This window comes from Hemicordylus capensis, chromosome 1 (assembly GCF_027244095.1).
Source record: "Hemicordylus capensis ecotype Gifberg chromosome 1, rHemCap1.1.pri, whole genome shotgun sequence".
Taxonomy (NCBI): Eukaryota; Metazoa; Chordata; class Lepidosauria; order Squamata; family Cordylidae; genus Hemicordylus; species Hemicordylus capensis.
Window position 1 is genome coordinate 361,160,701 of NC_069657.1, and position 24,964 is coordinate 361,185,664.

Genomic DNA, 24,964 nt, shown 5'->3' on the forward strand with positions numbered 1-24,964 from the left:
TTCTGGACATCTTAATGGCTTGATATTGTGAAAAATATTGGGACCGGGGGGGGGGGGAAACGACAGTGTGGGGGGGGGCGGGGGGCAGATGGGCAGGGTGGGAAATCAGGAATAGCTTCAGTCAGAGTCAGCAACCTTGATGTTGATTGCCGGGAAATTTAGGACCAGCAAATTGAATCCCCCCCCCCCCCGCCACAAAACACATAATCAACTTGTGGATTTCTCTGCCACAAGATGTGGTGACAGCCAACAACTTGGATGGCTTTAAGAACGGTTTGGATAACTTCATAGAGGAGAAGCCTATCAGCGGCTACTAGTCGGAGGGTTATAGTCCACCTCCAGCCTCAAAGGCAGGATGTCTCTGAGTACCAGTAGCAGGGGAGTAACAGCAGGAGAGAGGGCATCCCCTCAACACCTGCCTGTAGGCTTCCAGCGGCATCTGGTGGGCCACTGTGTGAAACAGGATGCTGGACTAGATGGGCCTTGGGCCTGATCCAGCAGGGCTGTTCTTCTGTTCTTATGTTGAGATACTGTTTTGTGTTAACAGCTTCTTGTACTTTCCTTATTGCTTTCTGCTTTGGCAACAAACAATGTAATGCCAGTAAGTTATCTTTTGTACTGCCAAGTGAATTACACAGGACTGTTTATATATATGTGTCATTTCCTTGTACTCTGTTAGGCAAAAGGAGGGTGGACTATCACTTTATGTACATATCCCTTCATCATTTTCATTGTGCTCTGTTCTCTACTGCTTCTATTTCTGTACACAGAGAGGATGAGCCTATGTCAGTAAGTTAAACTTTGCATGGGAATTTGCCTCAATAGCCATAGTGCACTGATGAGCTGGGAGTATTGGTTGAAGGATTTTGTTACAGGTTTGCTGCTGGAATTAAAGGAGATTTAATTTTTCTTTAAAATGCCATTCTTTCCCTTGGAGTATAGTCCTGGAGTGGAGAGCAATCAGCCATATTGCTTTGGGCCAGTTCCTAGAACACATCCAAGTTGGCCCACCTACCATGTGACTGGACATGTGCAATGAGCACATCCTAACCCCACCCCCTCCTCGCTCTTCTTCTCCATTCTTCTAATTGCATATAGGTGAGAACTGACTCAGACAGTGGCAAGACACATCATCCAAACCAACTGTCCGGCTACACATCCCTGTCTCCTTTACCCAGCCTGGCTAGGCTTATCGGGTCCAGCCTCAGAGCAGGGAAAGGACTGAGCGCCCTCTGGATCAAAGCACTGAGAGTGACCTGGAGTTGGAGAAACAGATAACAGAGGCATCAAAGAGAGACAGGGCAGTAATAATGGGTGACTTCAACTACCCTCACATAGACTGGGTAAATTCACATTCAGGTAATGACAGAGAGTCCAAATTTCTAGATGTGCTAAATGACTGTGCCTTGAAACAGTTAGTCGCAGAACCAACTTTGGATTTAATCCTGTGTGATGCCCAGGACCTGGTGCGAGATGTCAGAACTGCAGAACCATTGGGTAGCAGTGAACATAGTGTGATCCAATTCAGCATATATGCGAGTGGAGAATTGTCAAGGACGTCCAACACAGATGCGTTGGACTTCAGAAGAGGAAAGTTCTCAAAAATGAGGGGACTGGTAAGAAGGAAGTTGAAAGGGAAAGTCAGGAGGGTCAAATCACTCCAGAAAGCATGGAACTTATTTAAAACCACGGTACTAGAAGCACAGTTGGAATGTATACCAAGAAGGAGGAAAGGTACCACCAAGTTCAGGAGGATGCCAGTGTGGCTAAGAAGTAGGGTCAGGGAAGCTATAAAAGGGAAGAAGACTTCCTTCAGTAAATGGAAGTCCTGCCAAATGAAGAGAACAGGAAGGAACTTAAACTCGGGCAAAAGAAATGCAAGGACACAATAAGTGATACAAAGAGAGAGTTTGAGGAGCATATAGCTAGAAGTGTCAAGGGGAATAACAAAAACTTCTTTAAATATATCAGTAGAAGAAAACCTGCTAGGGAGGCAGTTGGACCCTTAGATGATAAGGGTGTGAAAGGGATTATTAAGGATGATAAGGAGATTGCAGAGAAGCTGAATGAGTTCTTTGCATCTGTTTTCACAGTGGAGGATACTGACCATATACCCTCTCCAGAACTGAGTTTTTCAGGTTTAGTGACAGAGGAACTCAAGGGGAGATGTTCTAAACTGTCTTGGAAAGCTAAAAATTAGCAAATCACCAGGGCCAGATGGCATCCACCCAAGAGTTCTGAAAGAACTCAAATGTGAAATTGCGGATCTCCTAGCAAAAATATATAACTTGTCCCTACAATTGGGCTCTGGACCAGAGGACTGGAAAGTAGCTAATGTGACTCCAATTTTCAAGAAGGGATCTAGGGGGGATCCAGGAAATTACAGGCCTGTCAGCTTAACTTCGGTGCCGGGTAAATTGATGGAAAGCATACTTAAAGACAAAATTGTTAAGCATATAGAAGAACAACCCTTGTTGAAGGAGAACCAACATGGCTTCTGCAAGGGAAGGTCTTGTCTCACTAACCTTTTGGAGTTCTTTGAGAGTGTCAAAAGGCATGTGGATAAAGGTGATCCAGTTGACATAGTATACTTGGACTTCCAAAAAGCTTTTGAAGAAGTTCCCCACCAAAGGCTCTTAAGCAAACTTAGCAGTCATGGAATAAGGGGACAGTTACCAATCCATGTGTGGATCAGTAACTGGTTGAAGGACAAGAAACAGAGTATAGCTGATCACCTTCATAGCTTTTAGGAAAGAATTTTTATTGTATATAAATGTTCTTAGCAAACATGGGATGTATTTATTTATTTATTTTTATACCGCTTGATATGTACATCTCTAGGCAGTGAATGCACTTTTTCTATAGTGTGTGGTGTCACTAGATTTTTAAAGCTATCTAGATTCTCTCTGTGTACATGTTCTCTGTATATATCTCCATGCACAAACTGACCCTTCACATGTTTACTCAGAAGGGCATCCCACAGAATTAAACAAAAACAAATTGAGAGATCTGAGCATCAATGTCTTCTGTCATATCTGTTTTGCCCCTCAGGCATGTAGTTTAAGCCCAGAGTTCTCAACCTTGAGGCATTCACACATGCGTGCAAAACCAGTCTGAGATTCACAGCAAGGCTCAGATGTCTACTATTGGGTGGACATATTAAACGTTAAATTGCAAAAAAGAAAGAAAGAAAGAAAAGAAATGCACATTAAGAGCATTTGCTGTTCACTTTTTACAAAATCTCATAGTAAGCAAAGCTAGGTGCTCCTGATGGGTGTAGCAGAGCTTAACAGAGCGGAAACTGAGGCATGTTAAGTTTATTGTACAAAGTTACTAAGGTTTATTACTTAACTATTAAGCAGGTGGGCCACTGCATTCTGGACCAACTGAAGCTTCCGGGATGTCTTCAAAGGCAACCCCGGGAAGAGCGCATTACAGTAATTCAAATGAGAGATGATGAGAGCATGAGTTACTAAATCATAAACACTCCTACTCTGAGTGAAAGAGCATCCTAACAGAATAATAACAGTTGCGGGCATCCAGCAAGAAATAAAAACTGAACAATCAGTCTGCAGAACTGAGGGAGCCCAGCCCAGTTTTTGCATGAGCATGTGAACTGCTGAGATCAGGCCGATCCCGGTGGCTACATGGTGGCAAACCTGCCTATTGAACAACCCAGTTAAATGAGGTTAAGGGAGGGAGCGCTCCCTTAACCTCATTTATTTGCTCGTGTGTCAGCCATCGTTACTTGCAACCATGGCTGGCACACTCGGGAAGGGGAGAAGGATCCCCATAACCCACCATGCACTCACGCAGTTCATTATTGTGGGGCCATGTACAGCAGTGTGTCCCGCACCCTGACCCTCAGAGTTTCTGGGAGAGCCACTGGTTGTCTGGGCAGTGATTCGCCTGCTCAGGGAAGGGGGGACGATCATCCACAGGGAAGGTAGGTTTCACATGCCTTCCCTGCAGCCCGCCTTCATTTCGTGAGAAGAGGCTCCTTGGGTTCTCACATGTTGTACTACAACTCCCATCATCCCCAGACTGAAGGTCATTGTGGTCTAAACTATGTGGGTCTTGCCTCCCCAGGCTCAAGTCTCTGTTATTCTACATCCAGAACTGTAATCAAGTAGTTGAACTTAGTAGTGTATCAGAAAGGATACTGTACAGATCACAACATATACTCATTAGGAAGGAGAAGGGGAGGCGTAACCATGTTCTTAAAGAACTTCACAGACATGTTGTAGTGTTGAATGAGATATGAATATTAAAGCATTTCCTGCACAAAAGCTATTTATTATACATCTGCTAAGTAACAATATGAATAATATATTATAATTATATATTTCTGTGCCAACCTGACTTTATATCTTTGAATGTCTCCTTTTTCATCACGCTTAATGGTAAAGACCCATTTGCATCCTATAGCCTTTCTGTTTTCTGGTAATTTTACAAGTGTCCATGTCTTATTCTTATGAAGTGAACCAAGCTCTTCCTTAGCAGCCGATGTCCACTTATGTGTATCCGAATTGGGTATTCCTTTTATTTTATGCCAATCTATGGATTCAGGGGTGTGGGGTTTTTTTGCCACAAAAGGAAATCTTTTAGGTGAAATCCTCTTATTAATCCTATTTGAAATCTCATCTCTAATTATGGTTCAGTCACCTCTTCTTGATCAGATTTCTCTGCAACATCAAGATTGATGATTACTTCTTTATTCTGTTCAGCTTCTTTATCTGTTGTAAAAACTAAGTCCCAATTAGACATTGTATTGACATTAGATTTCTGTTTCTCATCAAAGCAAGCAACACTGCACAACTTGATAGTGTCTATATTCTATACAGTATTCTATAGCTCAAGTATTCTATAACTTTTAAGGCTCAGTTAATATCCCACAATAATTCCTTCCTCATTTCTACAGTTCAGTTTCCCCCTCTGCTCTTTAAGGATGTACACATATGCTTTACTTCCAAACACTTTGATAACCTTTAAACTGGGTTTTCTTCTGTTCCACAATTCAAAAGGAGTTACATCTATAGTTTTTGTAGGTAATCTATTTTATATATAAGTTGCTGTCTTAATAGCTCCCCCCCCCATACTTATTCTCCAGTCCTGCATCAAGTACCATGCTTTTGCATATTTCCAGTAGTCCTATTTTTCCTCTCAGCTATTCCATTTTGTTCTGGAGCACAGGGAATGGTTCTTTCATGCTTGATTCCCTGTTCCTTTAGATACTGCTTAATGTCATTTCCGCAGTATTCAGCACCACTGGCATTATGCAAAGTTTTAGGCTCCCTCCCAAACCTGTTAGTGACTCTGCTCACATACTCTGAGTTTCATCAATATTTCACTTTTCTCCTTCAAGAAAGACATAGCAAGGAGAGTCATCAATAAAAGTCAGAAAATACAAAATTCTCCCTGGTGTTTTCACTGGGAAGACACCACAAACATCAATATGGATTAAGTCCAAAACCTCACTAGACTGAATTTCCATGTTTGAAGAGAATGTATCTCTCTTATATCTTATATCTCTCACCAACTGCTCCTTTTCTAGCTGGAAGATGCTACCTTTACTTTGATAACCCATCCTACAATGCCATAAGGTTATGCAGTCCTTGTGTATACAGTCACTTGCTACATTTGCCTACTCTCTTCTACAATCAACCTCATAAAGCTTGCCATCTTTTAACAAAGATCTAACAAATAACTCCTTCTTTAAACGCAAAACAATTTCTTCTGAAAATAATTCTGCAGCCTCTTTTTGTAGCTCTTTTCATACTCGGTAAACTATTCTGTAAATTATTATTATTATTATTTTTACATTTATATCCCACTCTTCCTCCAAGGAGCCCAGAGCGTGTACTACATCCTTGAGTTTCTCTTTCACAACAACCCTGTGAAGTAGGTTAGGCTGAGAGAGAAGTGACTGGCCCAGAGTCACCCAGCTAGTATTATGGCTGAATGAGGATTCGAACTCGGGTCTCCCCTGTGCTTTTTCCTACTGCATAAATTGTTTGACCATTTGGAACATAGGAACATAGGAAGCTGCCATATACTGAGTCAGACCATTGGTCTATCTAGATCAGTATTGTCTTCACAGACTGGCAGCAACTTCTCCAAGGTTGCAGGCAGGAATCTCTCTCAGCCCTATCTTGGAGAAGCCAGGGAGGGAACTTGAAACCTTCTGCTCTTCCCAGAGAGGCTTCATCCCCTGAGGGGAATATCTTGCAGTGCTCACACATCAAGTCTCCCATTCATATGCAACCAGGGTGGACTCTGCTTAGCTTAAGGGGACAAGTCATGCTTGCTACCACAAGACCAGCTCTCCTCTCTTCTTAATATTTCAACTTTATAGTTCTTATCAATGTCTGAGAAATCCTGTAGTTTGTTTAAAAAATGATGAAGTTTCTCCACTGTCTACAAATATATTGTTTTTACTCCGGTTTGTATTAATTCTGCAAATAATTTCTCTTCCAGTACACACCTTTCTGTTATTCACAACTTTCTTTCCTTCACTTTCATTTTTATGTGCCTTTCTGACATTTATCCTTAACTTTCTTCCTCTCTTGGAAATTGTTTTTCTGTTCTCTGTTAGGATATGTACTCTTTAAATGTGAAGTACTTCCACACAAAAAACTTTGCCTGCCATTAGTAAGTTTATTAGCATACTTTTGGACTGTTTCTTTCCTGTCTGTTTGTTCTCTCAGATCAAACTCCAACGAACATTCCTATACAAGTCTCAATCAGTGTTTATTAGATTCACAGACCTTTCCATCATAAAAAGGATACAGTTAGAATTTCAAACATTAAATAAAATTAATATACAAGATAATCACATCATAACTCTCATTATAGGAAAAACAGAGTATTTCATAAAACATTTCATGAAAATCAGAACATTTCATAAAATCCCAATAAGTATAGTACCCAAAAATAATAAACCTCCAACATTTAATCCTATTATTTAACTGCTTCAGCTCTTATTGTAATGGCAGCAGCAACATATTTAGCTGTAGAGCAGTTACTGCTCTATCTGAACCAGATAGGAGATATACAACATAAAAACTACTTTTCCTACCAGAGAATAAAATCAAAAGCTAAGCAATAAATTTTTTTCCTAATATCATCATAAAGAACACATTCCATCAAAACATGTTCCACAGTTTCAACAAGCCCCAGTTCACAAGGGCACAGTCTTAATTCAAGAGGGATTTTCTTAACCCATCCTTCTGTAACAGCTGTGGGAAGACCATTAAATCGATTATAAATTTTCCTATACTTAGGTATAGTTAACATATGAAAATAACCTGCTGGTAGACTAACATTTGGCCCTATACCCCACTTTAATGGGGAATAACCATGATTTGCCTCTTATCAATGTTTCCTGAAAATCAGTATCCACTCATCTTTTCTTTTCTTACTTTTCTTTTGTCTTTTTGCCTCCATATAATCATATCTTCATAGAGATCTTCAATCATAATCAAATGAGATAAAGAAAGTCCTGTTGAATTAGCTTTACAATTAAATTTCTTCTGCCAAGTAAGGTGTAAGAGTCCATCAGCATCAGGGCTAAATAACTGCCTGAAGCTGAATATTGGATTTTGGTGTAAACTGATCCAAAAATTCACCTACACCAGGAACTAGACAGGGGGAGTGCATCCCTGTTGGTTCTGCTGGACCTCTTGGCGGCGTTCGATACCATCGACCATGGTATCCTTCTGGGCCGCCTCTCGAGTATGGGAATTGGAGGTACTGCGTTGCAGTGGTTCCGGTCCTTTCTTGAGGGGAGGGTCCAGAAGGTGGTGCTGGGGGACTACTGCTCGGCTCCCTGGCCACTGGCCTGTGGGGTCCCACAGGATTTGGTCTTGTCCCCCATGCTGTTTAACATCTTCATGAAACCATTGGGAGAGGTCATCTGGGGACTTGGACTGAGTTGTCAGCAATATGTGAATGACACTCAGCTCTATCTCTCCTTGTCACCTGATCCTAGGGAGACGGTGGATGTCCTGAATCAGGGGCTGGAGGCCATGGTGGGTTGGATGTGGGCTAATAAACTGAAATTGAATCCGGACAAAACGGAAGTACTGTTGGTTAGTAGGAGAGCCAATCGGGATGAGGAGATTTTACTGGTTCTGGATGGGGTTGCACTCCCCTTGAAGGAGCAAGTACGCAGTTTGGGCGGTACTACTGGACCCGGCTCTGCTTTTGGAAGCTCAGGTGGAGGCGGTGGCCAGGGGTGCCTTTGCACGGCTTCGGCTAGTGCGCCAGCTGCGTCCCTTTCTCAAGAAAAGAGAAAGAGAGAACCTGGGAGAGCAAGCGTGGTGTAGTGGTTAGAGTGCTGGACTAGGACCAGGGAGACCCGAGTTCAAATCCCCATTCAGCCATGAAACTAGCTGGGTGACTCTGGGCCAGTCACTTCTCTCTCAGCCTAACCTACTTCACAGGGTTGTTGTGAAAGAGAAACTCAAGTATGTAGTACACCGCTCTGGGCTCCTTGGAGGAAGAGCGGGATATAAATGTAATAATAATAATTATTATTATTAATAAAGAAGGCAGATCTGGCCACGGTTACCCATGCCTTAGTCATGTCACGGCTGGGTTTCTGTAACGCGCTCTTGAAGAATATCCGGAAACTGCAGCTAGTGCAAAACACAGCAGCTTGGGTTTTATCCAGAGCTGCCTGATGGGAGCATATCACACCCATTCTGAAAGAGTTGCACTGGCTGCCAGTTTGTTTCTGGGTCCAATTCAAGGTGCTGGTTTTGATTGTTAAAGCCCTTAATGGTTTGGGCCCAGGATACCTGAGGGACTGCCTGCTCCCAAAGGTTGCTGCCCACTTGATGAGGTCATCAGAGGGGGCTCTGCTCCGGGTGCCCCCTCGAGGGAGGCTCGGGAGGCTCGGCTGTCATGCACCTGGGACAGGGCCTTCCCTATTGATGCCCCCAGACTTTGGAATGCTCGCCAAGTGGCCATTCACTCTTCGGACTCCATCACGGTTTTTAGAAAGCTTGTTAAATCTTGGCTTTTTATCCAGGCTTTTACATGATTGTTTTTATTGCTGCTTCTATGGGTTTTTACCCATGTATAGTTTTTATGCTTGTATTTTATAGAGTTTAAATTAGGCTTGGTTTTTATATTTTTAGCTTAATATTTTTATTGTCATTTTATTGTATGCTTTTTTTAACTTTTGTAAACCGCCTTGAGATTGTTTTTAATGAAAGGCAGTATAGAAATTCAACAATAGATAGATAGATAGATAGATAGATAGATAGACAGATTTCAGGGCATAGGCCCAAACTAAAGTAGCAATTGTGGAAAATCCAATTTCTAATCTTAATGCATTATTCCTAACATATCTAGGCTGGCATATTCAAAATACTGGTTGCATAAGAATGGGAGACTTGAAGTGTGAGCATGGTAAGATATTCCCCTTAGGGGAGGGAGCCACTCTGGGAAGAGCAGAAGGTTCCAAGTTCCTTCCTTGGCAGGGGTGTATCTAGGGTAGGTCAGGCAGGGCATGTGCCCTGGGCACCACTAGAAGGGGGCACCATTTCTTTTAAATTAATTTTTTTTTAAATGGCCGCCAAAAACAAAATGGCCACCACACATGCTCAAATGGCCTCTGTGAAGCCCCAGGCCATGCCAGGCCTCACAGAGGCCATTTGAGCATGCACGGTGGCCATTTTGTTTTTGGTGGCCATTTTTTTTAAAAAAAAAATTAAATTGCCACCAAACATGCTCTAATGGTTTCTGCAAGGCCCTAGAGGCCAGCAAGGGAGAGAGGTAACCTTTGAAGACCCCCCCCATGCACTTTAGGAAGCCCCCCAAAGGGGCTACAGGTTTATTATATATATATATATATATATATATATATATATATATATATATATATATATATATATGCCACTGTACACATATTCAGTTTGGCACTATGTACAAAGAATCAGGTCTTGTGAATACTGAACTGAAACTTATGAGCTAGGATTGTATTCATTTGCTCTTACTTTGCTTCTTGTGATAAGTAAGTTAAATGTGATGTCTTAATAATATGGCTATTAATGGTGAGTTTGTCTTTGAATCAGTGTGAAATCCTTAATATTAAGGCCCACTGGGAGTTTCTTGCTCTCTTTCTCTCATTTTAACTGTCTTTCTGAAATACTAGAATATATTCCAAGCAGTGACACAGTTTACTCTGCACATCCTTTGATTATTTTCAGAGTATCTGGGAAAAGTCAAATTCTCCATTTATTTTTAAAACTTATGCAATAGTAATGCTACAATGCATAGTAGAGAATTAGATAGGCACTTCTGTTTAGTTTCCAAAGTACACCTCCACATAGTAATAGTATTTGGGTATTTCATGAGCCCCAGCATACTCAAATTTGTAGTTTTCCAGCATTTTTTGGTCTGGCTACATCCACTGCTAAATAGTTTTTGAAATATTAAAAGATTAACAAGCTTGACTTGTATTTTTGAGCTGATATTATGGTAAAGTTATCTGAAAGATGGGTGTCAGAAGTTTGGACAAGGGGTGCAATATCAGTGCTTGCCCTAGGTGCTATTTTCCCTAGATACGCCTCTGCGCCTTGGCATCTCCAAGATAGAGTTGAGAGATATTCCTGCCTGCAACCTTGGAGAAGCCACTGCCAGTCTGTGAAGATAATACTGAGCTAGATGGACCTATGGTCCGACTCAGTATATGGCAGCTTCCTATGTTCCTATGTACTTCTCAAAACCCCGGACTGACCTCTTTCCATACTTTGGTTCATTCCCAGGTACCAAAGTTGAATGCCATATAATAATGCTGGTATTACCTTGGCTTTATACATTATCATAGCTGAGGGGACATGACTTCCTCCATTTGCATTAAAAAACTACAACTGCTGAAAGAGTGGCTGCACTCTATAAGGCATGATCTCTGTGTCTTGCTCAGAGGGATGCTTGAAATGTAACTCCTAAATAATTAAAATGGTTCACTTGTTCAATTGGATGACCATCCTTACTCCATGTATGTCTCTTACATCCCCCAAAAACCTTACATCCCCCTCTTACATCCCCCCAAAACCTAAAACCTTGGTCTACTCGTAGATTATTGTTGAAACCTCACTAACACAGGACCTTGAGAACTGCATTACCAGCCTACGTAATCCAACCTAGATAGCAGTGCTGCATCATCGGTGTTTAATAGATGTTTAATAGAATGGGAATTTTCCTCCCATCCAGTTTTGGAAGATGATATTCTGAGGAATAGAGATCAGGAGCCAAGTCAATTATATAGAAATAAAACAAAAAAGGCGCTAACACACATCTCTACTGTACAATCTCCTCTTGTCATCGGAACAGCATTAGTTAAGTCTCCTTCTGGGCTACAATGCACTTTTTAAAAAGTGTTAGTATAAAGGCATTTTATCAAAAACATCAATCTCCTATCAATTGGAGATATTTCCAGTTTCTCCTATAATCAATTTCTCAGAGGATGCTCAATATCCTCTGCCATGAAGACAGATGCAAAGAACTCATTTAGCTTTTCTGCAGCCTCCATATCCTCCTTAATAATCCCTTTCACTCCTTCATTATCCAAACCTCCCTGACAGGTTTCCTGCTTCTCATGTATTTAAAGAAGTTCTTGTTATTCCCCTTGATGCTTTTAGCTAAATGTTCCTTTAACTCTCTTTTTGCCTCCCTTATTGTCACCTTGCATTTATTTTGCCAAAGTTGGGGTTCCTTTCTTTCTCTTTATTTGTGTAGGCCTTCCAAATTTCTGAAGGAATTCTTCTTTCCCTTCATAGCTTTCTTGACTTTACTTGTTATCCATGCTGGCATCCTCCCAGACTTGGTGGTACCTTTTCTCCTTTTTGGTATTAATTCTAACTGGGCTTCTATTATTGTGGTTTTAAATAAACTCAATGAATTCTGGAGCAAAGTGATTCTCCTAATTTCCCCTTTCAGTTTTCTTTTCACCAAACTCCTCATTTTAGAGAAGTTTCCTTTTCTGAAATTCAAAGTTTCTGTGTTAGACTTCCTTGGTAATTCTCTCTTCCCATTAATGTTGAATTTGACCACATTATGGTCACTGCTCTCTAAAGGTTCCATGATACTGACATCTCACACCAAGTCCTGGGCACCATTCAGGATTAAGTCCAAGGTCACCTTCTCTCTGGTTGGTTCCATGACCAACTGTTCTAGGGCACAGTCATTCAGAGTATCTATAAATGTGACCTCTTTGTCATTACCATTACCATTGACCAATCAGTCTACAGAACTGATGACTGACATGGACATTCTAAACTCTGCCACAAGACTATACACAAATATCCATACAATACATCAGTGGCAAGAATAAAGACAATGTATATACACATTAATCCCAACAATGGGTGCTCTGAATAAACACAGAATGAGGCTCTACACACAATCAAGGTGTAGAACCTCAAGGAGTTTGGCGGGGAGAGCAGGCTTAGCGCACTCTTCCCGCACACGAGTAGTCGCTTGTTGCTGGGTGGCCAGATCAGATGCCTAGACGAGTGGCGGCTTTGGTTGGGTGCTCTTGCACCTGGCCGCAACTCACTGGGAAGCTCTGGGGGAAGTGAGGCATCGCTACACAGCAGCAGCCCCCTGGGGCCCCCAGAGGCTCCCTCCCCTCTCTCCCCACCCCGAGTGTGTCAGCCGTGGCTGAAAGCAGCCACGGCTGACACACGGTCAAAGAAACAAGGTTAACTGAGCAAGAGTGCTCCGTTAACTTTGTTTAGCAAGAGGGTTTCTTAGGCGGGCTAGCCACTGTGGAACAACCGGGCTTGCGGGCGAGCCTGGTGGTTCTGTTGATCACTAGAAACCAGGCTGGGCTCCCTTAGCCCAGTTTCTAGTAATCATGGGGATAGCTTCATTATCTGAAACACAGGGTGAGCCCTTGCTCTCTAGCAAACCATGCAGGGGGAAAAATCACATCCAAGACAGGCAAACAGTGAGACAAAAGGGACAGTGATTTTTTGACTGTGGTCAATAGGGGCAGTTGAAGCCTATGTAATATGCCATTTTGGCTATAATAATGTGAACTTCTGGTTGTGTTGAAACTCGTGGCATCTTGGCTTCAAGCTGTTCTCTCTTTTTGGTACTGTACTTAAGCAGAGGATCCACTTCAAAAGTATGGCTGTAGCTACAGCTTCACTCTTATCCTCTACTGTATCAACAACTTTCCTGAAACCATCAGTTTATTTCAGTTAGCAGGAACTCAAGGGTTAATTCAGTGTATCTATATTTCTGCAGGTTGATGGGTTTTCGATTATTTGGCACTAAGGAAAGACTGACAAGGGGAGGTTTTCTGAGATGCCAACTGCTTGGCAGGAGATGAAACAATGCACAAAACGTTTAATTACTCCACAGATCCCCAGAGACTGAATGTTCTTGGAGGGGTTTTGTTTTCAGCCAAAAAGGGGGAGAGAAAGAGAGGCCCAGTGTGACCACACTGTTGGGTAAGAAAACAGCTTCTGTTTGTTTTTGAGTTCTTCGCTTTCAAATGAATCTGTCTAAAATGTTCCTCAACCGAACCTTCTCTATGATTTAATAGGGGGCCTTCCTTGTGTTGCCTAACATGCTCTCCTGCATGGCTATACAGTATGAATGAGAACTATGCTTCCTTTTACACAGATTGGGTGGAAATATGTCCTCTGGGGAACTGTGGGGATGCAGATTCCTAGAGAACTAAACAAAGAACAAGCCTGTCTTCATAGCACAAACTACCCCCTGCACATATTTTCTCCACCTTTCCCGTACAGTTTTGATCGTGTTTCCTACTCCATTACTCATTTTGCAACCTTTCTTCTTCCTAAAAATGCACTTTGAAAATCACACAAGAATTCACTTTTTTTGGATGTTGTTGGCTCCTGTGTATGGTTCTTAAGCAAAATAATAGGAATCTGAAATAAAGTAAAACAAAACAGCACATCTTGAGGCCTAGACTGCTTGCTGATGAATAGCCGTTTCTCACGTTGTTTTTGCACAGGCGTGTCTTGCACCATCCTTGATGCAGTTTTGTGACAGACACTGGAGAATTGGGCACAGCTTCTTAGCATCAGACTTATGCCAGGGTGGTTAATAGAAGGCTTTCAGGATAAAGGAAATTCTAACAATTATGTTTGTATTTTTAAAGACTATTTTTAAGACTAAGTAATTCCTTTGACTAACTCCTGTTGGTGAGATTACACACATTTTTCACATATTAAGGTTCTCAGAAACCACTGAATTGGTGGAAATGTTTAAAATGCTTAATGCAAGTGATTTGACTTGTGTTGTTAAAAGTTGTGTTATGTTTAAGGAAGGGGTATCCCTTGCATCAGAATAATATATATGCTTTTTTAAAAGGGTTTTAAACTACAGTTTAAGAAAAGCTTTTTGTATTACCAAAACTATGATCTCACAAAATGCTGAGGAGTTTATGAATGAGAACCTTAAAAGAATCTCAAAAGGCAATCTATTTAGAGTTATTGCTCCCACTTCCACCAATACAAATCTAGTTAAGTGAAGAACTCTTACAGGTTCCAATTTAAGATGAAAAGGAATTATCTACAAAAAGTTCTGCGTGTCTTATAACACGTTGTGTCAACCAGTGGGAAGGAAGTTAGTAATATGGTTCTTTTCAGTTGAGCTATGACTAATATAAAAATAAGTGACGGCATTCATGCAATATAAGTTCTTGTTAACTACAGCCATTGCCTGTAGAGACCCTCTGTAAGTGGGGTGAGGAGGGAGAGACACAACTGAACAAGCATTGCAGGTAAAGTTTTGTTTAGCCCTTACCCCAGAGCCTGCCAGGGGCTCTTCCTTTAGTGCTGACTAGGAATGCACCAGTGTTGCAAAGATTTTCCACTCTGCTCTGTGGTTTATTAGGAGTTAAGTGCTGGATTTGGGCCACATCCACAATAGAATTAACAATGATGCTATGCTGTAAGTAATCAATTTGTATGCACTTAATAACTTCCAACAGTTAATTAGACTCAACAATTTCTGCTAGACACAGAGTCCTGATAATTTCTGACCCACAGAACAAATTAACCAAAACAAAGATATTTGTGCCATTGCATAATGTCTAGTAAGTCTGCTCACTATTGCTCTCCTATCTAAGGTTTCATTGATTCTCTACACTCATCTTTACAACAATAGTTTAGAAAACTATTACCATAGAACAGTATCTTTTTTAAAAAAAAACACCTTAGAATTGTAATTAATATAATCAGTCCCATGATTTTGGATTGTAAAGTGGTACCGTCTCAGGAGAACTGTGAAGAAGACAGAGAGGAGAGCTGGTCTTGTGATAGCAGGCATGGCTTGTCCCCTTAGCTAAGCAGGGTCCACCCTGGTTGCATATGAATGGGAGTCTAGAAGTGTGAGCACTGTAAGATCTTCCCCTCAGGGGATGGAGCCGCTCTGGGAAGAGCAGAGGGTTCCAAGTTCCCTCCCTGGCTTCTCCAAGATAGAGCTGAGAGAGATTCCTTGCCTGCAACCTTGGAGAAGCTGCTGCCAGTCTGTGAAGAAAATACTGAGCTAGATAGACCAACAGTCTGACTCAGTACATGGCAACTTCCTATGTTCCTAATTAAACACAGTGATCAGATTCTTATTAATTATGTAAGAAATGACTGAAAATCTTCCATGCAGCCACTGCTATGTGTAGAACAACTTTTGTTTGCATAATGTTGATAGTCATCTCTTATTATTTATTTATTTATTTATTTTTATTTTTACATTTATATCCCGCTCTTCCTCCAATGAGCCCAGAGCGGTGTACTTGAGTTTCTTCTCATAACAACCCTGTGAAGTAGGTTAGGCTGAGAGAGAAGTGACTGGCCCAGAGTCACCCAGCTAGTTTCATGGCTGAATGGGGATTTGAACTCAGGTCTCCCCGGTCCTAGTCCAGCACTCTAACCACTACACCACAGTGGCTCACTTATTCTAAAAACAAAACAAAACATAGTGGAAGAGACTGTTCTCTCAAGCAGCCAATACTGGTCTAGGGCACCTGAGCCTGGCAACCCACTAGTACCGACTGCTCCTGGTTGCACCTTGGTGGCAAACCTGCCCAGGGAGCCCACCTCTTAAATGAGGTTAAGGGAACAAGCACTCCCTTTTACTTCTCTCCCTGACCGTGTGCCGCGCCACCTGCTTTTAGCCAGCGCAGTTACACTGATGCTCACCTGCCCATCCCTGCGGAGATCCTCACAATGCACCGTGCACTTGCGTGGTACATTGTAGGATTTCTGGGGGTTGGGATGACACGTCCCAGCCCCCAAAACTCCGCACTGCCTGTGGTGACCGTCTGGGCATGTGATCGATGCACCCGGCAAGGACTGAGCAATCATCTACAGGGAAGGTAAGTTTAAGCAGCTTTCCCTGCTGCCTGCCCGGTAGCCCACTCACAGGATTGTGAGAAAGGGCCCCTCGATCACCACTTTTACTCAGCTAGTCCCATGTCATAGAAATATACAAATATAAGTTGTGTCAAGGTTACTGCTTCAGCATGGACACGGTAACCATATTTTTACTTTTTTCTAGCTGTGATACTTCTGTGAACAGCCATTTTTTTACTTTCTAAATAAAGAGCCACAAATTCCTCCAGTTTAAAAGAGCATACTATTATTTAATGAATCAAATATAAGAAGGACATGTTGGCATTATCTTTTTCAAGTAATCTTGCTCATTTGCTGAGAATATCATACAACTAACAGGAAAGTTAGTTTGCTTCAGAGGCATAACTAGGGAAAACGGCGCCCGGGGCAAGCACTGAAATGGTGCCCCCCCGCACCCCCCGCACCCCCAACATACTACATTATACTTAGGTTTTTCCTCACAAGCGCCCGCCACCGCCGCCAAGCCAGGCCACTGACTGGCCGCCAGGCGCCAGCAAAGCAATGGGGGGGGGGCGCGGGCGGCGCGGAAGGGACCGCTCGTGGGGGAGGGGGCGCCGACACGCTCCCTTGACTGCTGCAGCACTGCTGCACTGAGCAGGAAACATTTGTATTAACAAAATTTTTTTAAAAAAATAAAAAAAAAATTTTTTTGTCATGCCAGCGCCCCCCATGTGACCAGCAAAGATGGCGCCCGGGGCACGTGCCCCCCCTGCCCCCCCTATAGTTACGCCTCTGGTTTGCTTGAATGGAGGATAAGGATGACTGGAAGATTTCATCCCTTTATTACTTTATAAAGCCAATGACCATTTGTAGTGAAGAATTTAATGTCAGGTGCCTGTTTTCCTATTGGCTGTCATAAAACTACAGATATACCTTTCATCATGGAGGTAATGAGCTAGAAAAACAAGGACCCCATGCAGCTCCTCTGAATAAAACAGGGTTTGTTAGGCAACAATAAGGTCTTCATTTGCAGTCAAGCAATTGAACTATTTCTTCCTAAAATATAGGGCAGTATTATTTCTTAAAATAATGAAGTTTGGGGAGGGGGGACTGCTGGGGAAAGGTGTCTGTGTGTCTGTGTATACAGACATGTTGGATATAGGTGGAATTCTTCACCATAGCATGGTATGGAAAACGTGGATTAAAATGTCAGGAGTCTACAATCTTAGGCTGTTAAATCATGGATCTGATAATGGAGGAAGATGTTCTAAGCTTGCAAATGCTTTAAGATTTAAGCAATCTTTTTGCATAAAATTAACTACGATTGCAGTCTCATGCACACATACCAAGGAATATGTATAACTTGACTCAGTGGGACTTGCTTTCAGGCACCATGAACAGGAGTGCATTGAAAATGTCATGAATTGGCAAACCTTGTTTCACAGCTCTCTCTGTTTGTGGTAAACCTGGAAAACATACTTCCCCCCATTTTTAAGTGGCATAGATTCCTTTTGGGACACATATATATTAGCACTGTACATCCAAGCATTATTGTATAATAGGAGTGAATTAGCAAAGCTTCAGATAATGAAGTTTAATTATCCCTGAAATCAGACCAGTCACATTATATTTGTGAGTAGAGCGCTCCTGTATTATCTGACTGCAGGTGTTTTCTGCAAACTTGGTAAAGAATGTCTCCATAACATTTTAGATGATGACTGCAACCACAAACAAAGGTACCCATTTATATGTTTCATTGATTCCAATGGGATGTGGTTGCTTGTTAAAATTCTCAGGACTGTGATCAAAGTGGAGGGGGTTGTATCTTTAATAGGCCAACTTCTGACTATGCTTTCCAGATTTACTGAAATGGTGACACCTTCCCTCCACAGTCCGTTTTTACTCTGTTGCACAGCTATTGCCCATTTGTTACAGAGTCCTGATAGCTTTCATAAACCTAGCACAAGTTGAACTCTATTGTGTTATATAGTTGAACTATATAATATCTACGTGTGGGAAAGTAGATCCCAGTGCAGGCTCTCACTGGCCCACAGGGCAACAGGGCATATTCCCGTTGCGCCCCACCCACGGGGTGCCCCTGTACCCCGCTGCACTCAGCAGCAGTGAATACTCCCACCCTTAAGTACCCATTCTGCTCAAAATCCCGTGCCCTCCCTACATACATTCCACCGCCCTCTCAGTGCCCCCAGTCCGGTCCTGCACAGGGCATCCATGAACTGAAATTCATGTATCCCATCTGAGGGCAGGTGTAGGGGTGTGAGTGTGTGTGTGTGTGTGTGTGTGTGTGTGTGTGTGTGTGTGTGTGTGTGTGTAGAGGTGAAGCTGACATTACCTCCTTCATGCCCCCACCAGAATCTGTGGGAGATCTATGTGAAGAAACTACAGGCAAACAACAAAAGATTCAGAGAAAGGCAAGTGATTTTAGGGCCTGGAATGAAGCAGACAGTCAGGAGCTGCAGCATCTTAGGATGCAAAGTTGGCCCTCTATAGGAAACTGATGTAACATGTTGCTGACTTATGATGAGAGTGCTCTGCTGTCTTCAACACCACTGAATGCTCAACCTGTATATTTATGTAAATAAACCAAATATTACAAAGACACTCAATGACTCCAGTAATCTCTCCTCCAAAGGAAGCCAGAGCTCAAGTAAGTGTCACATCCCTGAAACATCTCACCACTCAGAGAAGTGGAGTTGGAGGGCATGTAACAATATTTTATTTTCTTGCAACTTCTTCAAAGGGTTTCCCATGAGTTAACACAATCCTAGCTAGCAATAAAATTTGTAGCAACAATCTGAGAGCAATAATTGATAACATGAAAAACAAACAATGTGGCATTTTCTCTTCTGCAAAGATAGTCTGTCAATAGGTAGAAGTAACCTGCCTCTAACATCACTGAAAATTAAAACTAAAAACAAAAAAAACAACCACTCTTCAAGAAATTTCGAACAACTCAGTGAAGTTGTACATGCTTCAAAGTATGTGTAGAACTGTAAAGCTACAGTATAGCCAAGACTGACTAACGTAATTCCAAATAGGATTTACTTAGAAGACTCCCAATTAGTTTCTCTATAAATGCAGTTAATTTTCAATCAAGATATGGCATCACGTAGGTACAGGTCAAGCACACAAGGATCAAAGGAGCTAAAGGTAGTTGTGTAGTTAAGGTGAGGAAGAAGTCAAAAGTCCTGAGCAACAAACATGGATCAAAGGAGCTGAAGGCAAGTGTGTAGTCAAAGTCGAGCTGGCAGAAGTCAAGGTCCAAGGCAGCAACAGAGGATCCGGAGTGGCAGAAACAGGAAGGCAGTCAAAGGCAAGTAGAGCTCAAGATCTAAGGCAGCAATCAAGAAAAGGGAGCAGTTGCAATTTGCAAAGCAGAGTTCTAACGCTAGAGAGGAGTTCCTTGGAGGGCAAGCTTTGGAGCTTTTTAGGGTCTGGTACACCCAGACTGTACTTTAGGGACAGTGGAATGAAGGCCCAGAAAGGTTGATTCTACAGTCTAGGATGTCCTGGTAGAGCTCAGCTATCAGGCTTGCTATAGAAACCGAGAGGCGATTCTCTGGAGGGCACAGGGGGAAGGCTGCTCTTAACCTACCTTCCCCCCAGATGACCAAACTGTTTATCTTCGGCATGCCTCCTGCACACCCATACAGGCAGCCCTGCTCTGTGCAGCTCCATGAGGCAAGGAGCAGGGTGGAGGGATCCAGGACCAGAACTTCTTGTTCTGACTCCCAATATCCTACAATGCATCAGGCAACATGCACGTTGCATTGGGGATTCACCCCTCAGGCAGGCACTCTATGTGCCCATCTCTGTGTTTCCTCGGGCTGAACTCAGCCTGAGGAGGCACACAATACCCGGTAGCCAGGGTAAGGGTGCAAGCGCACCTTTAGCCTCACCTTACAGCCGGGTTAAGTGGGCAGGGAGCAGAGGGATCTGTGAGGATCCCACTGCTTCTCACGGCCAGCTTAACCCCAGCTGGGCTAGCCCAGGCTTGGTTAGGTTGGTTGCGAGAACAACCTCAAGAGTGTTAGTGGCACAGGAGGTGAGGGACCAGAGGCTGGTTGCTGGGGTCTTGGTTTGAGGCCCTCTCTTGCACCTTAAAAATGCCTAAAATCAGAGATTCTAACCTTGGGTCCCCAGATGTTCTTGGACTACAACTCCCATCACTCCCAGCCAAAGGCCATTGTGGTTGGGGATGATGGGAGTTGTAGTCCACGGACATCTGGAGACCCAAGGTTGGGAACCTCTGCCTTAAAGGAAGTGATGTCATCTTCTGCCTGGGCCAATTTGCTAAGAGGGCAGTGATCAATCAACCTTAAACTTTTCACTGTCTGGGAGCCTTACTTATTTTTCTTCATATTTGAGGCTCCCAAACAGTTAAAAGTTTGAGGTTGATTGATCACTGCCCTCTTAGCAAACTGAGTGATTAAATTTAAATATTTGTGTATTACCAAAAACTTGGCACGGGTGGCTTGCTTATTTATTTATTTATTTATTTATTTATTTATTTATTTAACACATTTGTATACCACCCAAAACACAAGTCTCTGGGTGGTTTACAACAAAACAATAAAAACAACCAACAAAAAGATTAAAACATTTCAACAATTAAAATCTAAAACATTAAAACTGTTAAAACACAATTAAAACAATATCTAATTTAAAGCCCGGGTGAACAAATGCGTCTTGACTGCCCTTTTAAAAGTTGTAAGAGATGGGGAAGCTCTTCTTTCAGCAGGAAGCGTGTTCCAAAGCCTTGCGGGGCAGCAGTGGAGAAGGCCCATCCCCGAGTAGCTGCCAGACAAGTTGGTGGCAAATACAGGTGAACCTCTCCAGATGATCTCAATGCGCGGCATGGTTCATAGCAAAGAAGACGTTCTTTTAAGTACCCAGGGCCCAAGCTGTTTAGGGCTTTTTAGGTTATAAACTAAAGCTTGTACTTTGCCTGGAAACTTATTGGCATCCAGTGTAGATCTTCTAAGATGGGAGTGATATGGTCTCTCCAAGATGACCCAGAGACCAACCTGGCTGCCACATTCTGGACTAATTGCAGTTTCTGGACTACGTACAAAGCCAGCCGCACATAGAGCACATTGCAGTAGTCAAGTATTTTTGAGACCTTGTTGAAAATATGACAATTTACAATTTAATTTTTTTAAAGCTGCCGCTTTTTATGGCAAGGAAAAGCCATCATTAGTATGTTCTCTTTCAACCCCTGTGTGTTTCAACTCACCAACACAAAAATAGGATCAAAATAATTAAAAGTTGCCTATACCAATTAAAATTGTTTCCCCCATGCATCAACTACATGTATTAACTATTCTTTTAGCTGATTAATTTTTTATTATTATGTTGTTTACACAGTCAGACAGGTGTTATTGACTGATTTGTTTTATCCAGAAATCGAGTCCTTCCCAAGGACCTGGGATGGCTGAATTTTATTATCAGTGTTGTTGCTGTTATTATGTATATCGTCACAGAATATACGCTGTTCCCAGTAATGTTGCTTTTTGTAATTGGCCGATGGTGATTTCTGTGGCCCCTATGGTGTTGAGGTGCTCTTCAAGTTGTTTTGGAACTGCACCCAGGGCGCCAATTACCACTGGGATTATTTTGGTCTTCTTCTGCCACAGCCTTTCAATTTCAGTTATCTTTATTTTAAGCTGCTTGCATACAGCAATGTTTTTCTGGGGCAGTTATGCAGAAGGCAACATGGCTTAGAAGCAGCCGGGGTCAGGCAGAAGCCCATTGTAACCTCTGACCTGATGGTTCAGTCCACATGGCGGTATTAACCTAAGCATGTTGGCACTGGCTACTGTCACATCACATTGTTCTTTTGAAAGAAATCCCTTGTGGCGCCTTCTGCTTCCTACAGCGATGCAGAAGCAGCAGTGGGAAGTACAGACCAGCTCTTAGCTGAGAATTGCTGCCTGGGCCAATTTCACTCTTAATCATTTGCTTTTCAAGTACGGATGAGCTTGCTGTGGGATTCGAAAACTCAAGCAGGTCCCCCCCAAACTCCAGCAATATATCTGCCGGCTCATTATCCCATGGTCTTCATGAATCTTGGAGCATCTGAAACAGGTTGCGGTCTCTCAGTGTCCCCAAAGTACTTCTCAGCGTAGTATAGCTATCCAGACAATAAAGAAGAGCTCAATTCATGTTGTCTGAAGCCCCAGACAGTATAGAGTCCCCCCGCCCCCACCAATAGGAGGTTGATTCTTTCGTTTGCAAACTCAGTAGTTTCCACATTGATATTGAAAAACCAGTTCAAGTTATATAGACCAGGGAATTTGGTCTCAAGAGTCTTTTCGAATGTCCTCATACAACCCCTGTTGAACTCAAAAACTCCTGTTCCGTCTCTGATTTAGGGTGTAGGTCTGAGAGATGTTTTCCCCAATCCCTCTGAGAACTTAATAAACCAGGATCCCCCTCTGGATGATCCTATGATTCCAGTTCCTAAATTGTCCAGAGCAAGGCAGATCTGTAGGTTCCATAGGAAAAGAAACTGTCCATTTTAATGAATGAATTACCTCTCTTTCTACTTTGCCCCACCTGATCAGGCTGGATTTTATTTATTTATTTATTATTGATTGATTGATTGATTGATTGATAGAGATTGATAAAGAGACTGTCTTTAGATCTAAATTGTAAAATATTGAATCAAATCTGACCCCCCTACGCCACCCCCCCATTAGGTCTGGTTTTCCCCAAACAAGGCTATTTGGTTTCTTCTGGGATGGAATAATTTCTGACTTTACCCAATGAAACGGGAATCTCTTCTAATGTGAATTGACTGAACTTTGGTTTACTTCCTGAGCATCCTCTTGTCAAAGCCTGGGAGGAGTAAAGTTTTGCTAAGCCCTGCAAAAGTCTTCAGTCAGGAGCAGAATGCAGGACTTGTTCTTAACTTGAATCTCATAAGCTGGCATCTCAGCAAACTACACATCATAAGGCAGTTCATGTGAGAGCTGGTCTTGTGGTAGCAAGCATGAATTGTCCCCTTTGCTAAGCAGGGTCTGCCCTGCAGGGTTTGCATTTGTATGGGAGACTACATGTGTGAGCTCTGTAAGATATTCTCCTTAGGGGACAGAAATACTGGGAGCAGTGTTGTTTCTAACAGGGATTCCAAAGATGTTGTTGACTACAACTCCCAGAATCCCCAGCTATCATAGCTTTTGCTATGTGAAGGAACACAGTCTGGGAGGAGCATCTGCATGCATGCATGCAGAAGGTTCCAGGTTCCCTCCTTGGCAACTCCAAAATAGGGCTGAGAGAGGCTCATGCCTTCAACCTTGGAGAAGCAGCTGCCAGTCTGTGTAGACAATTCTGAGCTAGATGGACCAGTGGTCTGATTTGGTAGAAGGCAGCTTTCTGTGTTCCTATATGATTATTACTAAGGTAGAAAATGCCTCTTACATGTTACCAGAACTGCTCCAGGGCGCTGGCTATATACTCCAACTGTAGTTTTGGCTTAAAGTGGGAAAATTAACTTGGCTAGAGGGAGCAGTTTGGTTCCAGTATCAAATCTGAGCTCATGTTGAAAAAGATGAGGAGGCATAAATACAGTTGAAAGGTTTTATTAGGGTTATAGCGGGGTACAGAATGCAAAAGTTTGGTTGGGCAGGGCAATAAATCTTAACTAATATTCTAAGCAAGAATGTGGCTAGCAATAATTTAGTTTTTGAAGGTCTAATTAGAAATTGATTGGCTTTGCTAAGGTGCTTAGACCGGAGCCTGGCTTAAGGCTTGCTGTGGAAAGTGCTTGAAAGCGGGGTGGGGGGGTGGGGTGCTGAAAAGAAAAGAGGGGGCGAGGGGGCTTAGAAGGGCAAGAAGTTAGTTTATCTATCCTTCCTGGTTTAAGTTGGTGCATTTGTTGCACGTTGGCAAAGGTCTGCTTGAGATGAACAGACAGAAAGGTGGGGAAGAGAAGCAAGGAGTGAAGGGCTACAACTTGCCAGTATGAGAGTCCGTAGGATAGTGACCCAAACAGATTATGAGATGCTGAGTTCAGGACTCTGAGGCCATGTGTTTGCTAAGGGCAGATATGCTCAAAATCATGCCCTGAGATGAGAATTGAATCAATCTGGGGGCTTATCCTTCCCTGTAGGGCAAGGAGAGTCTTACAAGACAAAGAAGTTCATTTGTACTTGAGTCTAATCACTTGGGATGCAGCTTGCCCAACAAAGGCACGAGTAAAGTTATGTAGATGTGTTAGACATGTTGAATAGAGCTGCTGGACTGACTAACTGAAGAACAGGATGCTTCACTGGTGTATAGATTACACATCTGTAGTTTTGATGTGTTCATTTCCCTGAGTCCTTGCCAGCTGTTAAGTCAAAAATGGGTCAGGAAATGCACTGCTTATCTGTGTGCCTCCCAAGGAGTGCTCCACTGTTATCTCTGGTAAAAAGGAAGATTCTTCCCTGATTGTTGCTCCTTTTGAAATGGGGTCTGCTCCCCAGCTAGTGCATTCTCTCTGAAAGAGAGGGGTGGAGGCATCCTATTCAGTCTTCGCTGTTCTGACCTTGGGGCACGTTACCCCATGCTTTGCTCATTCTGAGTGACCAGCTGTGGGTCTTGCCAAACCTAGGCAGGTG